This window comes from Humulus lupulus, chromosome 2 (genome assembly GCF_963169125.1).
Source record: "Humulus lupulus chromosome 2, drHumLupu1.1, whole genome shotgun sequence".
NCBI classification, from domain to species: Eukaryota; Viridiplantae; Streptophyta; class Magnoliopsida; order Rosales; family Cannabaceae; genus Humulus; species Humulus lupulus.
In genome coordinates this window covers 227,518,671-227,531,622 of record NC_084794.1, presented here as the reverse complement: position 1 = coordinate 227,531,622, position 12,952 = coordinate 227,518,671, and positions in this window count along the sequence as shown.

The following is a 12,952-nucleotide window of genomic DNA, read 5'->3' as shown; positions in this document are numbered from 1 at the left end:
TTGAGACTATCTAGCTAATTTTATCCAAGGTACAGTGGGGACCATGGGCCTATGAAATCAAGCTCCAATAAGTTATCATAAATTTAACAAATAAATTTACTAACTTATTAAATCCTCGTGACTCCACTAAAGACTCAGAATTGCACTCTTGAATTCATAGAACACTCTATAAGAAATATAGATACGTTATTAGTTATCCATTGTTACATACATAATTATAACTCAATCATCTATAGACAGTTTACAATGAGATGAGACTAAAATATCAATTTACCCCTCATATTAGTTCCTTGTAAATGATATTTCACTAAACTAATATTAATTACTGAAATGAGATCTCTATCATTTAGCAACTTGAACCAAACTAAAAGGAAACCATCATTTATCTTCTTTATCAGAAGCTATAGATGTTCATATCTATAACTAACACTCCCACTCAATTATACTACTGAGTTCCCAAGATGTAAGTATGGGCTAGTCCGTAGGGTAAGCTATTAACAAACAAGTTAAAAAACTCAAATAATACAATCAGTTAGAATACTAATCACTCAGAATTGAGATTGAATTGACCTATGGTCAACTATATGATATGACTAGAATAGATAATAATGGTATGTTTACTTATCCTATCTATTGTCAATATCGGTCCAGTCCAATGTAACAAATACATCTGATCTTATCTACTTTGCTAATGTTCTGGAAGGTATGCAACACTACATTGTGTAAGTAGATCATATCATAGATTACAATTTAGTATAAATCCTGTGCATTGACTTATCTTAGGACTAACTTATTTTGAACAGATAATCACATTTATATTCCACTGTGATTACGTCACTATAAATAAAATTAGCTATATGCTCGGGATTTAACAAAAGTTTATATTAAACAAATAATCATGAAAATAAAACATGTGAGCAAAGTGATTGACCAAGTCAAAAATTGATTTCTATTCTTTTATTGATAATAAAATGATATTACAAAGAAATTGGGTTGTAATTAGGACATAAAACCCCAACATATATAGGACTGGAATTGCTATGCATTTAACTCTTTACTAAATATCGTTATCGTCATATCAACAATTGATATGAAAAACCTTAAAAATTTATAATCATATTACTCGATGATCAAATGCAAATCGATCTATATCCTAAAGTTATCGTGAACTTCTATTTATGTAATTTTGAGTCCTTTGATTCACTCATTAGGGTCTGTTAGAATGATCAGGCTAACAACTAATATGAAATCCAAGTATTCTTCATAAAAATATTGAATAATGCTTCCCTTAAGTGCTAACTCTGGAACTGAACGGCATGAGGCCACTAATTTATAAAAGGATTATAAATTAACTATTCACTATTTAATTAATGGTACTTAATTATAAAAGAAGTAATTAGAGAGGTAAAACAATAATTTGACCTAGCTTTAATTATGATCCAATTGTTGGAGGAATTAATTGCATTAAGTGATTAAATCAATGGACACTTAGTAAAGTACTCCGTAAATATAAGTGTATAATTACAAGAGTGCAATAACATATTTTTTGTGTGGAATAACATTGGAATTAATAAATAAGATTATTATATTAAAGAGTATAATTAATAATCTAAATTTATTGGAGCTTGAAATTATAGGTCCCTTGATCGGCTCTATAAACACTACACAGGGTAAGAGTAGCAATAGAAAAAGTATGGGTATATTTGTCAAGGAAATTAGTTTATGGGGAAATACGTAATTATGAGATAATTATGGTAAATATATTTATTATTTAATTAATTGTAATTTTCGTAATTATTAATTAATAAAATAAAATTATTAGTTTGGACTTAACTATGTCATCTTATTTTAAATTAGTTTGAGAAATTAATCTAATATTTAAATTTAGATAACTGATTTGGAATCAATCAGATATCGTATATGGGTTGTTAGATTGGTTTTGAATCAATTTATATTCAATTAAATATATTTTGAATATAACAATAGATAATATCTATTTAATTGAATTAATAAAATAAAATAAATTGAAAAAATATGTCTTGTAACTTTACAAGATCTACATGCTAGTCACTGTCCCTGGATTGTGACTGGCGTAGACCAAGTGTCAGGGGCATTATGGTATTTTTCCTCCCTTATTTTCTTATTAAATAATTAACATTTTTTTTATTAATGAAACCCTAGATGACTGATATAAATGTATATTATTATATTTTCTCTCAGCAAGATACAGATCGTGATAATCAGTCTTACTAAAAGAGAGAGTTTTCTCATAGAGAAAAGAAATTGTTTCAATCCTTCTCTTTACCCAAACTCCGTTGATATCATGTGTTGAGAATATCATTGGAGTCCTAAATTGTCCTATTGAATCTCTATGTGACCACACACGTCCTGTTGTGCTGAGGATACAATCTGGAAGACTTTGGTGTGAGTCTTGCGTGCTTGGATAGGATGATTGTTTATTGCACAAGAAGATAGCAAGGACACTTGATAGTTTTCAAGAGGTAAATCTTCTTCTATTAGATTAATATATATAAATCATAGGATTGTATATATAAATAGTTTTATATATAAAAAAATTTAATTAACTGGGCCATATATCGCATTCCGCTGCGTACTAAGGAGAAATGTTTTCCAACATATTTCTTACATAAATTTAAGATGTTTTATGAAGAACATGGCATTATTCATGAATTTCCACACACTCCTCGAAAAATGGCACAGCTGAAAGAAAGAATAGAACTTTCCTTGAAATGGTTAGTGCTATGTTATTACATGAAAAATTTAATTATAACTTGTGGTGTGAGGCATTACCTGCGGCATGTCATGTACTTAATCGAATTCCTATGAAGAAAAATAACATCTCTTCATATGAGATATGGAAAAGATAGAAAACAAACATTGATTATTTTAAAGTGTGGGGGTGCCTTGATTATTACACGAGCACAAATCATAAAAGGACTAAGTTGAGTCCAAGTGCCATTAAATGTATTTTCATTTGCTATGTTTCCAATAGCAAAGTCTATAGATTATTAGACTTAGAGTCTAACGAATCACTGAATTAAGAGAGGTGGAATTATTTGAGAATTTTTTACATGGAGATAATAATTCTCAAGAACCCACTATGATAGAGGAATCTCCAAAAGAGACATCTTCAAAGGTTTTTGAGCAACCAAAATTTCCTAGAAGGAGCCAACAATTAGAAGAGTTAGGATCAAGTGAGACTTGTTCTCAAGTGGACTCTTTGTACCTAGTAAAAGGAAACCTTGAAGAAATCATTGGGAAAATTCCTATGGTTCTTCAATCTGAGGATGATCCTAAGACCTACCAATAAGCTATGTCCTCAAGAGACTTCTCTTTTTGGAAAGAGGCAAAAAAATGAAGAAATGGATTCAATAATATCTAACCACACTAGGGAATTGGTTGACCTTCCACAAGGTTCTAAACCAATTGGGTGCAAGTGAGTATTTGAGAGAAAATATTACACCAATCTCATCCTACAAACATCTAAGGCTATATTAGTAGCTAAAGATTTCATACAAAATGAATGAATCGATTTATGGACCGGTTGCTAGGACAAGCTCAACTAGAGTTTTATCTGCACTATCATCAATATATGACATTTATGTTCATCAAATGTTTGTCAAGACGACATTCCTAAATGGAGACATTGATGGGGAGGTCTATATGGAATAACTTGAGAATTTTGTTCGAAGATGAAATGAAACATAAAGTGTGCAGACTTGTTAAATCATTATTATATAGTTTGAAACAAGCTCCAAAATAATGGCAAGAAAATTTTGACCACGCAATTGTTTCTAATGGATTTAGAAATAACAATTGAGACAAGTACTTATACTCTAAGACTTGTGATAAGATAATATTCTTAGTATATCTATATGTTGATTTTAAGCAATGACATGAAAGGCATTATGAATAACAAATAGGTTTTTTTCTTCCTCATTTCAAATGAAGGATCCTAAAGAGGTCAATACCATCTTAAGTATCAAAGTTAAAAAGAATAGTAGGGTTTTGTCTTAAGTCAATCACACTAAGTAGACAAGTGTAAAACTTGAAAAAAAATGATGGAATAATGGTGGCTTAATTAGAGTATGCAAGTGGAATTGGAAGCTTAATGTATGTTGCACATTGTACAAGAGCAGATATTACATGTGCGATTTTTAAACTAAGAAGGTTTACAAGCAATCCAAGTATCAAACACCGGAAGGCTATTAAGACAGTGTTAGGATACCTTAAAAGGACCAAGAACCTTAGTCTTCACTAATCAATGTTTCCTAGGGTACTTGAAAGGTATTTTGAAGTATAGGAGATAATCTCTCCATTGTCAATTGGATGTTCACACTAAGAAGGTGGCGCAATTCCTTGGTGCTCAAAGAATGAAACTTGTATTTCACACTCAACCATGGAAGTCGATCTTAGCTCTACTCAATACTGGCAAAGAGACCAAATGGTTAAGGGAACTCATGTTGGATATCCTTATTATGAATGAGAAAGTGAAAACTATCTCAATACATTATGATAGTCAAGCAACACTAGCTAGAGCTTACAATAGTGTGTATTATGGGAAGTCTAGACATTATTATGTGAAACAATTGATTCAAGATGGAATCATTTCTATATTCAATGTGAGATCCAACAAGAATTCAACAAACCCCTTTACCAAAACTCCCACAAAGGATTCAGTGAGATCAACAACAAAATGGATGAGATTAACACTCCTAGAATAAAATTCACTAATTACGGCAACCGAACTCAAAATTAAGGAAACCTAATCTAGAGTTCAATGTGTAATAACAAGTCATTGATAAGTGAATAGGTACAACAGTAACTTAAAACTTAGGTCTTATCCGAGGGTGTAGAGTTTGTTGTTACAGAAAGATGGTTAAGCTTAAGAAGCTCTGTAACATCCTCCTATTCCAGGACCGTTATACTGTGTACTTTAAATAGTGTCAAACTTGCTAATCAATTCATTTGGTTTAAAATGTGAAATTATGGTTAATGTTAAGGGTTAGGTTTTAAAAAAATTGGTCAAAGGAATCGTTGACTTTTATTTAAAAAGTTTCATACATTCATGGGATCCCAAAATATTACAACCAAACTTTTAAAAAGGAGTATGTACATCAAAAATTACATCTAAGCGACCTAAGTGGAAAAATCAGGGCTACGACCCTAGTTCCTCTGAGATATCCTTGGTCATGGTGGACGGTAGCTGCATATGTACACGTTGCCACCGAAGCTCTCCAACTCATGGCTGGTCAAGCTTCCCTTTTCCCTTACCTGCACCGCAAAGCACCCATGATCTAAGGCTCAGCAAGAAAACTTAAGCATGTGCATAAACATAAAATATATATTCCCAAATACTTATCTAGCATGTCCAGCAGTAATAACCTACTCATACAGTCATTCAATTACAAATAAATGGTCATTGGACCAATTTGGGGCCGCTGCCCTGAACAGTTGACCACAGGGTCAACCCAGGGGTCCTATGCCCTAGCTGTGTGACCATAGAGTCACCTGGGGCTCTCACCCTCAGCTTTGAGTAACTAGCCATAGAGCTAGGCAAACACCTTTGGTTTTCCAACGACCATAGGGTTGGCCAACGTAATAGTACGTTGCTAATTTAGGCCCAAGTCCTTCGACCAACGCGCTATTGCCGTCCTTGACTAATAAGTCAAGCCCTGAACAAGGTATTCGAACATCAATACAGAAACAGATATGGATAAGCATACCCCAACAAAACGAGTTCACATGCATGTTAATCCTGTAACACCATCCAGTAACCACAATCATAATAATAATCATACTTATTTAATGGGGCCAAGCCCTAGCCACGAGAACCATGCAAATAGACAAGTAACACTTAAGCAGGTACAGAATATTCATGTAGGATTAATCAACATGTGAAACGATAACTTAAACATAAAGGTTCTCAGGGCCCAAGCTCTAATCATAATTGTTATTAATAGTCGCGCCAAGCCATGATCACATACAACACGTATTGGGTGCAGTTTCTTACCTCAAGTCCGAGTATTGCGTAAAATAAGAACTACCCTCGAGCACGACTCCAGTTCCAAGCCCCTAGAGATAACCTAGTCATAACCATAATATAGAATTCCATCAATAATGATCAAATAAAGGCTTTTGGACTAAGTCCTAGCCTCTGGGGCCTCGAATTCCACTAAATCGGGTAGTAGAATCGATCCCGAGTCTTGAGGAAATAGTTCCCGCACTAAAAACTCACCAAGGCCAAAATAGTCCAGGCGGGTCGCGACCAGCCCCTGAGGGTTGCAGTGTGCCTCTCAGGTCAGAGGCTCTCCTCTTCTACTAAAGGAACACGGGTCGCAGCCTGCCCTAGAGGGTCGTAATGCGCCTCCCAGACAGAGACCTCCAAGGGCCCTGGGTTCAGTTGAGTGGCAGCCCCTCAAGAACAGAGACACGACTTGGCCCTATGAACCCAGATTTCCTTCATTTTTCAACGGCCAAATCCAACTAAAATTATCCCAATTTCACCCCAAAACTATAATTTAACCATCACAACAGTTTTAATATCTTCCCAACGGCAAAACCCAACTAAAACCTAGTTTAATAACCCACCAAAAATAAAACTTCCATACTTGAGCCACAAGCTTAAGAACACCTCAAACTTTAAGGAAAACATGGCAGAATTCAATCTGAAACAAGGATCAAGATATTACCTTAGCTATGAATGGTGATCCCCTAGCCACAAGCTATCTGAATTCTATTCCCGAGCCTTCAATTCTTTAGTTTCAAGCTACAATCTTCTTAACTCTTCAAAGACTAACTTAGAAAGTTGACAGAGAAAATGAGAGAGAGGGAGAGCATATTTAGTGAAGTGTTTGTATGTTTCTTTATGTTTTCCTAAGGCTTAAGTTTACTTAAGCTAATCTCGAGGCTCGGGGTACCAAAAACGTCTCCGAGGGCAAAATGGTCAAAATCTCCAGTTTTCCCTCCTAAACTCACTAACTCCAAATATATCCTCAATTATTCATTCCTATTACCCGATAACCCGATTTAATGCTAAATACCTAAAATACCCCTTGACTCGCCCCGAGTTGGGTATTGGGTCTCGTTGTGACTTTCCTGCTAACTTGCTCCCTAGGATCGTCTCATGTCGAGTAACCCAAAGAAACCCACATAATAATGTGGTCTCTCACATATATCACATATATATACAAATATGCCCATAACAAGCCAAATTATGAAAATTGCCCATTCTAATAAGAAACAGGCCCACATGCATATTTATTATCCTTAAACATGCATAACTAGTTATATTATCATATAACTCACATAATCATAATCAAATATACCAAATAATCATATAATTCCATATATTTCCATCCTGGCCCCCTAATGAAGGCCCTAAGCTTTATTAGGTAATTTTGGGGCGTTACAACTATCCCCTCCTTACAAAAATTTCATCCTCAAAATTTTACCTGAACATCTCGGGATACTGAATCTACATATCTGCCTCCATCTCCCAGGTCGCTTTCTTGACCTTGCTGCTCCTCCATAATACCTTAACCAAAGGTATAGTCTTGTTCCACAGGACCTTGTCCTTCCTGTCTAAAATCTGAACTGGCTGCTGTTCATAAGACAAGTCTGCCTCCAGTTCCAGATCCTCATAACTCAGTACATGAGTTTTATCTGACAAATACTTCCTCAGCATGGAAATATGGAATACATTATGCACACTAGATAGTGTTGGGGGTAAGGCTAACCTGTAGGCCATCTAACCGATCCTCTCCAAGATCTCAAATGGACCCACAAACCTAGGGCTCAGCTTGCCCTTCTTCCCGAACCTCTTCACCCCTCTCAGAGGTGAAACCCTAAGGAAGACATAGTCTCCCACCTGGAACTCCACGTTCCTTCGCCTTGGGTCTGAATAACTCTTCTGTCTACTCTAAGACGCGAGCATCTGAGCTCTAATCTTCTCGATAGCCTCAGTGGTCCTCTGAACTGCACCAGGACCTAAATATTTCCTCTCACCCATCTCATCCCAGTGAATGGACGATCTACACTTCATACCATACAACATCTCATAAGGTGGCACTCCAATGGTAGACTGGTAGTTGTTGTTGTAGGAAAATTCTATCAGAGGAAAATATTTACTCCAGGACCCTTCAAAGTCCAACACACATGCTCTCAACATGTCCTCCAATGTCTGGATAGTCCTCTCAGAATGACCATCAGTCTGAGGATGATAAGATGTACTAAACTTCAGTTGTGTACCCATCGCCCTCTGCAAACTTCCTCAATACTTGGAAGTCAAGATAGGGTCCCTATCAAACACGATAGACCTTGGAGTCCCATGAAGGCGAACTATCTCTCTCACATAGAGATTTGCATATTGGTCAACCGTGTAATTTGTACTCACTGATAAAAAATGAGCTAATTTCGTATATCGATCCATGATGACCCAAATAGAATCATGTTGGCCCACTGTCCTGGGCAACCCTACCATGAAATCCATCGTGATATCCTCCCACTTCCACTCTGGGATATCCAGAGGCTGTAACAGCCCGGTTGGCCTCTAATGCCCAGCCTTGACCTGCTGACAGGCCAGGCACCTTGCCACATACTCAGTCACATCCCTCTTTATCCCAGGCCACCAATATAAAACTTTCAGATCCTAGTACATCTTCGTGGTGCCCGGATGCAGAGAATAAGGAGTAGTATGAGATTCATCCAAAATCTCATGTCTGATCCCGGTGTCCATCGAAATGTAAATCCAACCCTTGTATCTCAAAAACCCCATGCTTGACACCGTATAGTCCTTAGCTATTCCATCTAGGACGTCCCCTCTAACCTGCCCCAACTATGGGTCATCTAACTGCTTCTCCTTGATCCTCTCCAAGAGAGTAGACTGTAGGGTGATATTGGCTAGTTGGCCCACCATTAATTCGATTCCTGCTCTAGCCATATCATGTGCCAATTCCCTTGATATCTGCCTGTCACTATATAACTATCCCATACCCTTCCGGCTTAAGGCATCTGCTACCACGTTGGCCTTCCCAGAGAGATAAAGGACCTCACAATCATAATCCTTAACAAGCTCTAACCAATGTCTTTGCCTCATGTTCAAATCCTTTTGGGTGAAGGAGTATTTTAAACTATTGTGGTCAGTGTATATCTCACACTACTCACCATACAAGTAATGTTGCCACACCTTCAGTGCAAAAACCACTACTGCAAGTTCTAAGTCATGTGTGGGGTATCTCTGATCATACTCCTTCAACTGGCGTAATGCATAGGCAATCACCTTCCCAGTATGCATAAGAACACCACCCAGACCCTGCCTTGAAAACCGGAGTATGATCAAAATCTTGTCCCGATCTGTAGGAAGACTGAAAACCGGAGCAGTGATCAAAATCTTCTTGAGCTTCTGGAAGCTGTCTTCACATTTGTCTAACTATATGAACTTTTGATTCTTGCGTGTTAACTTTGTCAGTGATGACGCAGTCTTGGAAAACCCCTCCACAAAGCGTCTGTAATACCCTGCCAATCCCAAGAAACTTCTGATCTTTGAAGCGTTCTTCGGTCTTGGCCAAGTTCTGACCACCTCAATCTTCTATGGATCTACTTTAATCCCATCCTTACTTACAATGTGACCTAAGAAAGTCACTTGTGGCAACTAAAACTCACACTTCTTGTAGAGTCCAAGAACTTTACTTAGCTAGTTAGATAGTGGTAGTAGTAATAGTAATAAGTAGTAGTTATAGTATGTTTTTTACTGTGGATTTTGGTCCAAGTCGGGACTTAGTTGGACACTCGTAGCAACACTTGTAGATTTTATAAGTTTAACCTATAGTTTAAGAATATTAATTATAACCTAAGGTTTGATTAATATGACTGATTATGAAGATGATAATTATTATACAATAAGGTTTAGATAGAGCCAATAAGATATTAACACTTGTCATATGTATGTTTAATGAGAAATTAAGTATTTTTGAGGAATAGTTTATTAAGAGTAATATTTGAAAATCCTAGAGTCTGCCAGCAGCTTTGAAATCGTTAAAGGACTTAGTCAAGGCTATTTACTCAATTCAAATTAGGCTGAAAAAGTGTAATTATGTGTATAAGATTTCAGCGTATGCCGATATATCGCAACTCTAGGGGGCGATATATCGCCACACGGGGATACGAAAAACACGTAACTTCGCACGACCACCTCAACGAGCCTCGGGAATATGAGCTCATGCGATATATTGCCTATGCTAGGCGATATATCAGCTCTAGGGCTGTATTTTCAAATGATTTTGAAACCGAGCTCATTTTAATCCTTAACCTCTTGTTAAGTCCAGAATCTTTTTGACCGAGTCTTCAGCCTCTGCTGAATGATTATTCAAATGTTTTTTAATTAAAAAGCCATTATTTTATCCAAGCTAAATGAAGATCTTTTCATTCTTGAACTCTATAAATAGGACCTAGTACCCAACCATTTCTTCATTCTTCAAGTTGAGTTCAGAGCCTACAAGCTGCTAGGATTACTTTAGAGTGTTAAACACTTGGGTTGAGGTTATAAGCTTATCAAACACTTGGGAAGTAAGGTTTATAGTGTATTTCGGTTTCGAGGTGTAGTTCGGTCATAGAAGTATTCAAAGGTATTCCTATTTTTAGTTCCTTTCAGTATTGTTTCATTAGTTTTTATAGTTTTTCTCTACTAAAATCCTAACTCACTATTCCTTATTCTTGGTTAGGCATCTAAGTTCTTTGAACTTGAGGTTCTTGTTGGTAAGTATCTTTTCGATGGTGTAGTTCATTCTTTTCATCTCTTTCTTTAGAATACTCACCTCTCTATTAATGGTTTTTAGGAGTGTTCCAAAATCCCGACCTTGTTCTAATCATCCCGGTATTTTGGTAAGGAAAATAGGATAGTTCTTATGTGATATGTCCTATGTTTATATAAAAGTGTTATGATTATGCTATAGTATGACTTTTTGTGTTATGATATATGTATGTTTGGGGCATATAGTTGTTATATAGCAAACCCTATCACATTTATGTTTTGGGGCTTATAGTTTCTATATAGCAAACCCCAATAGCTATATGTTTTTGGGGCTTATAGTTGCTTAACTAGCAAACCTCATTGTAATCTGAGGCTTATAGTTGCTTAGTTAGCAAACCCCAATAGTCACCATGTACATGGGTTAGAATTATGATATATGTGTTATAGTATATGATATACGTGTTATAATATATGATATATGTTCATAGATTATGTGTATGATTATGTTTCAGGCTTGTAGTAGATTTTCCTTGCTAGGCATTAGGCTCATTCCTTTATGTTTTATATGTGCAGGAAAATAGTTATAGCGGCGGGAAGGTTCTTGGCAGCTTGGGAATGTGTATTGAGGGAGAACAGAATCAGTGGACTGCGTGAACGATTCGAGGATGAAGTTTTTTAAGTCTTTCAATCATATTTTCTATGTATTTTTCCGTATCTGAGTTGTAACGAATTTTAAGATTTAAGTTATGTTATGCTTTATTTTCAAAACAATGGGATCACATATCCTACTTATGAATTTTTATGTATTTTAAACCTTTACTTTATAGTTTTTAAATAAAGTTATGGTGATTTCATATGTATGTTTTCTTAAGATTAGTGTCTGTGTATAGTAGTTATTAATGGTCCAAAGTATAGAATAGTTGGGTCGTTACAGTTGGTATCAGAGCAACGGTTCATTCGCATGAATTTCTCCTCGATACACACACTCAAAGCTTCGAATCTGACCGCCAAGTAAGTATTTAAGTTATAGTTATTATGTTTATATGTATATCTAACGATTTTAGCCTTTATGTTTCAGTTAAGAATGAGCGGAGCATTAACTTGTGAGGATATTCGAGCCATTAAGGCTTTAAAAAGAATTAGAGAACCGAAAAACACCGTAGGAGTGCTAGAAAGAATCACTCGGAGGCTGATTTTGTTCCACAGAGAAATAGGTCACCTCCAAGAATCTAAGCTGATCATGATGAGAGCAACGGAGAAATACGTTTTAGTAATTAGATTATTTAGAGATTATAATACTGTAACAGTAGCCTTAGAGGAGATATGGGAAACAATGGATAATGAAGATGAATTGCTGGTAGCAATGAGATATTATTTTCTCTTAATTAGGTTCACTTCAAAAATGGAATTTCAGTTTACAAATAAGCAAAAGCATAGGTCTCTAGCTCTAAGTACATATATCATAGGTATACGGGGTCCATGAAAAGTGCCAACAAATACAAAGGGGTCCTCACCCTCAGGCTCAAAGGTTACCATCTTCTTCTTACAATCTATCGTTGCTTCATACTTCTCTAGCCAATCCATGCCTAGAATTATATCAAAATCAGTCATCACCGATTCTACCATGTCAACTAATAATTCCCTACCATCAACTATAATTGGTAGTGATATAACCCATCTCCTTGAATCCACTAACTCCCCAGTGGGCAACATAGTACTAAACCCCACAGGATAGAAGTCACATGGTCTACATAATTTATCTATAATCCTTCTAGCAACGAAAGAGTGCGTAGCGCCCAAATCAATCAAAATAGTATAGAAGGTTCCAGCACTAGAAAGCTGACCTGTAACTTTCGAGGGACTAGCCTCGGCCTCTACCTAGGTCAAGGTGAACACCCGAGCTGGCGTCAGGCTGTCCACCTTCTTTGACTCCTCCTTTCTGGTTCTCAAGTAGTCCTTCTTCAAATGCCCCACACTACCGCAAACAAAGCAGGCCTTTGCCCAACATTCCCCAATATGGCGCCTCCTGCACCGAGTACACTCTGGGAAAGCTCTCCAGGTCTCATTGCCACCCTGGTGGCCCATCTGTATGCCCCGTGGCCTCCTATATGGCCCTAGAGCTGAAATTTTTTCTGGAATCTTCCTCTTCTGATCATTGGGGCTCCTCCCCTTCCTAAACAT